Below are 6,000 nucleotides of genomic sequence, written 5' to 3'. Positions count from 1 at the left end.
TTTCTTCTATTAATCCATGAAAAAGCATATCTTTGATCATCGTGAAGAAATTACCCTCGATCTTTCAATTATCAGCCCCGATTGGCGGTTTAGTAATAGCCGGAGGCACCACCGTAGGTGCAATCAACTTAGCGTTCCACATCGGTGTGTCATTTGGATCATTTAGTTGTTCTTGATTAACTGGCGCTGGGTTGTTGGAAATACCATGACTGAATGGATTCTCCTCATTGTGAATTGGTTGACCGCCACCGTACATCTTTTTTAAGCAAATTGGCAAAACCTCGAAATTTTTCCTTAATACCCTTTCTTCCCTACACTTGTAAACCCCGTGTACGTGTTTCTCTGGATCGTAAAATGGATGTGCAAACTCTTGATCCTTTTGGGATCTCCTTTTCATACACCAAAGTACCTAACCTTCAATCACAACACAAACACAAAAGGTTTTCTAAACAGAAAAAATATATAAAAACAAGAAAAGTAACTTTTGCAAGGATAAATCCTTACAAAAGGATCGAATGATTAAAAGCTCAAAACAAAGATATAACTAGCTAACCGCTCCCCGGCAGCGGTACCAAGAAGTTTGATGCTCATTTCACAAAAATATATTTATCTTCAAAATTTATACTTAAACGTAGACTCGATTATGTGACAAGCATACGAGAAACAATTACTCGATAGTTGCAATTAGTAAGTTTTGTGTTTAAGGTTCGTCCCAAGAGAGTGATGAATGCTAGTTAAACCGGTGCAAACTCATAATCATCCTAAGGTTTGTTTGATTAGGGGTTTGAATTTTAGATATTAAGAAAACTATTGCAATTTAAAACTAGAAAACTAAGAGTGATTAAGTAAAAATCAATATTAAAGGCATGTACACTTTCTTAATCCACTTGAAGCATTCGGGTTGTTCTTTTGTTCACTTAAGGTCTAATTGCGCTCAAACATTAAACTAGTATCCCTACTAGATGTTATTGTGATCAAATCAATACTTGCAAATTCCCATAAGCTTATACCAATTGATCTTAGTTGATTCATGCAATTATCACAAGTACTTAGCCTAGGTTAAAGTCCCCTAAAACCTTTTGGTTATCGAAATCCCTTAAGAAAATCAAACCGCACTATGTTGACTAAAGACCAATTGATAACCAACCCCAATCCCTTGATAGCCTTAATTTGATTGTCTAGATCACCTAAGTGTTGAATTACAAGATGCTTCACTAATCAAATCCCTTTGAAAGCTACACAACTCATATAATCAAAGTAAAGTCTAAAACAAGCATAACAAAGGATCTTTTGGCTAATTCTAATGACAAATCACAATCATAAAGCTAATAAATTCATTTAAATACAATCATCAACATCAATATGAACAACCCTTAGCTATCAAGCTTCATTAACAAGTGTACATAATAAAATCTAGCTAATCATGGCTAGAACATGATCAATACAAGAAAATAAAGTAAATCTAAAAATGATTAAGCAATAAACAAGAGTAGATTGTACCAAACTTAAGAAATTACAAAAGTGACAAATGAAGATGATGAAGAACAAGCCCTAGATCTTGATTCAATCTTCAAATCCTTGATGTAGAATGGAATGGATGATGGAAACTTGATGAAAACCTTGATAAAATAGCTAAGAAACCCTAATTTTGATTAGCCACCAAGAACTATTCTATTGAGTGAATGATATCTTTAAAACCCTTAATCTCTTCCTTTTTATACTCTTCAAAAACTTCCTAGAAAACGCAGAGGAATGTCGTTCCTCTTTAAGGAACGTCGTTCCTTGACTCTTATGGTGGAACGCCGTTATAGATGTCACAACGTCGTTCTTGATCAAATGTGGAACGTCGTTCTTAATTAGGAACGGTGTTCCTGAATCATGCTAGAAATTCCATCTTTTTATTTTTCCATTTCCTTTGTAAATTTCCCAGGTAGAACGTCATTCCTGGCTTTGGAACGTCTTTCTTTCTTATGGAATGGCGTTCTTAAATAGTAGAATGTCGTTCTTGTTTCCAGGATGAGCACTTTGCAGTTTTCTTGAAACACTTGCACATTTTGGTCAATTTTACACCAAATTTACACTTAGAATTACAATAGCACTCATAACGCAATAAAACCGAAGATCATAGCTTTTCGAGCACTTTGGAAATAAAAACCGAGTATAACGAGGTAGATATTACGTGAGAAACATAGCGTGGATGGGCAATATTGTAGTGACCCGAACTTTTCCATGTTTATATATATTAATTGAGATTGATATTTACATGATTAAATGTTTCCAACATGTTAAGCAATCAAACTTGTTAAGACTTGATTAATTGAAATATGTTTCATATAGACAATTGACCACCCAAGTTGACCGGTGATTCACGAACGTTAAAACTTGTAAAAACTATATGATGACATATATATGGATATATATATAGTTAACATGATACTATGATAAGTAAACATATCATTAAGTATATTAACAATGAACTACATATGTAAAAACAAGACTACTAACTTAATGATTTTTAAACGAGACATATATGTAACGATTATCGTTGTAAAGACATTTAATGTATATATATCATATTAAGAGATATTCATACATGATAATATCATGATAATATAATAATTTAAAATCTCATTTGATATTATAAACATTGGGTTAACAACATTTAACAAGATCGTTAACCTAAAGGTTTCAAAACAACACTTACATGTAACGACTAACGATGACTTAACGACTCAGTTAAAATGTATATACATGTAGTGTTTTAATATGTATTTATACACTTTTGAAAGACTTCAATACACTTATCAAAATACTTCTACTTAACAAAAATGCTTACAATTACATCCTCGTTCAGTTTCATCAACAATTCTACTCGTATGCACCCGTATTCGTACTCGTACAATACACAGCTTTTAGATGTATGTACTATTGGTATATACACTCCAATGATCAGCTCTTAGCAGCCCATGTGAGTCACCTAACACATGTGGGAACCATCATTTGGCAACTAGCATGAAATATCTCATAAAATTACAAAAATATGAGTAATCATTCATGACTTATTTACATGAAAACAAAATTACATATCCTTTATATCTAATCCATACACCAACGACCAAAAACACCTACAAACACTTTCATTCTTCAATTTTCTTCATCTAATTGATCTCTCTCAAGTTCTATCTTCAAGTTCTAAGTGTTCTTCATAAATTCCAAAAGTTCTAGTTTCATAAAATCAAGAATACTTTCAAGTTTGCTAGCTCACTTCCAATCTTGTAAGGTGATCATCCAACCTCAAGAAATCTTTGTTTCTTACAGTAGGTTATCATTCTAATACAAGGTAATAATCATATTCAAACTTTGGTTCAATTTCTATAACTATAACAATCTTATTTCAAGTGATGATCTTACTTGAACTTGTCTTCGTGTCATGATTCTGCTTCAAGAACTTCGAGCCATCCAAGGATCCGTTGAAGCTAGATCCATTTTTCTCTTTTCCAGTAGGTTTATCCAAGGAACTTAAGGTAGTAATGATGTTCATAACATCATTCGATTCATACATATAAAGCTATCTTATTCGAAGGTTTAAACTTGTAATCACTAGAACATAGTTTAGTTAATTCTAAACTTGTTCGCAAACAAAAGTTAATCCTTCTAACTTGACTTTTAAAATCAACTAAACATATGTTCTATATCTATATGATATGCTAACTTAATGATTTAAAACCTGGAAACACGAAAAACACCGTAAAACCGGATTTACGCCGTCGTAGTAACACCGCGGGCTGTTTTGGGTTAGTTAATTAAAAACTATGATAAACTTTGATTTAAAAGTTGTTATTCTGAGAAAATGATTTTTATTATGAACATGAAACTATATCCAAAAATTATGGTTAAACTCAAAGTGGAAGTATGTTTTCTAAAATGGTCATCTAGACGTCGTTCTTTCGACTGAAATGACTACCTTTACAAAAACGACTTGTAACTTATTTTTCCGACAATAAACCTATACTTTTTCTGTTTAGATTCATAAAATAGAGTTCAATATGAAACCATAGCAATTTGATTCACTCAAAACGGATTTAAAATGAAGAAGTTATGGGTAAAACAAGATTGGATAATTTTTCTCATTTTAGCTACGTGAAAATTGGTAACAAATCTATTCCAACCATAACTTAATCAACTTGTATTGTATATTATGTAATCTTGAGATACCATAGACACGTATACAATGTTTCGACCTATCATGTCGACACATCTATATATATTTCGGAACAACCATAGACACTCTATATGTGAATGTTGGAGTTAGCTATACAGGGTTGAGGTTGATTCCAAAATATATATAGTTTGAGTTGTGATCAATACTGAGATACGTATACACTGGGTCGTGGATTGATTCAAGATAATATTTATCGATTTATTTCTGTACATCTAACTGTGGACAACTAGTTGTAGGTTACTAACGAGGACAGCTGACTTAATAAACTTAAAACATCAAAATATATTAAAAGTGTTGTAAATATATTTTGAACATACTTTGATATATATGTATATATTGTTATAGGTTCGTGAATCAACCAGTGGCCAAGTCTTACTTCCCGACGAAGTAAAAATCTGTGAAAGTGAGTTGTAGTCCCACTTTTAAAATCTAATATTTTTGGGATGAGAATACATGCAGGTTTTATAAATGAATTACAAAATAGACACAAGTACGTGAAACTACATTCTATGGTTGAATTATCGAAATCGAATATGCCCCTTTTTATTAAGTCTGGTAATCTAAGAATTAGGGAACAGACACCCTAATTGACGCGAATCCTAAAGATAGATCTATTGGGCCTAACAAACCCCATCCAAAGTACCGGATGCTTTAGTACTTCGAAATTTATATCATATCCGAAGGGTGTCCTGGAATGATGGGGATATTCTTATATATGCATCTTGTTAATGTCGGTTACCAGGTGTTCACCATATGAATGATTTTTATCTCTATGTATGGGATGTGTATTGAAATATGAAATCTTGTGGTCTATTATTATGATTTGATATATATAGGTTAAACCTATAACTCACCAACATTTTTGTTGACGTTTTAAGCATGTTTATTCTCAGGTAATTATTAAGAGCTTCCGCTGTCACATACTTAAATAAGGACGAGATTTGGAGTCCATGCTTGTATGATATTGTGTAAAAACTGCATTCAAGAAACTTATTTTGTTGTAACATATTTGTATTGTAAACCATTATGTAATGGTCGTGTGTAAACAGGATATTTTAGATTATCATTATTTGATAATCTACGTAAAGCTTTTTAAACCTTTATTGATGAAATAAAGGTTATGGTTTGTTTTAAAATGAATGCAGTCTTTGAAAAACGTCTCATATAGAGGTCAGAACCTCGTAACGAAATCAATTAATATGGAACGTTTTTAATCAATAAGAACGGGACATTTCAGTTGGTATCAGAGCGTTGGTCTTAGAGAACCAGAATTTTGCATTAGTGTGTCTTATCGAGTTTGTTAGGATGCATTAGTGAGTCTGGACTTCGACCGTGTTTACTTGAAAAATGATTGCTTAACAAATTTTGTTGGAAACTATATATTTTTAACATGTGAATATTATGTGATATATTAATCTCTTAATGTGTTTGATATTATGTGATAGATGTCTATCTCTAGAACAAGTCCCATTGACTCACCTAATAATAATGAAGAGTTAAATGTAAATTGGAATGATTCGTGGACTGATTCACAAGTTCCCGAAGAGGAACCGGAAGAAGAGTCGGAACCGTAAGAAGAATCGGAACCGGAAGAAGAATCGGAACCAGATGAAGAAATAGAACCGGCGGGGAAAATAATAAAATGGTTAAGTAAAAGAAAATCCTCAACCAACCGATCAAGGTTAATTATGGTCAATGGTGTTTCCGCCAAGGAAGCAAAATATTGGGAGGATTACCAATTCTCCGATGAATTGGATTCCGACGATAATTCCGATGAT

Source organism: Rutidosis leptorrhynchoides, chromosome 2, assembly GCF_046630445.1.
Source record: "Rutidosis leptorrhynchoides isolate AG116_Rl617_1_P2 chromosome 2, CSIRO_AGI_Rlap_v1, whole genome shotgun sequence".
Classification (NCBI taxonomy): domain Eukaryota; kingdom Viridiplantae; phylum Streptophyta; class Magnoliopsida; order Asterales; family Asteraceae; genus Rutidosis; species Rutidosis leptorrhynchoides.
This window is presented reverse-complemented; position numbering follows the sequence as displayed.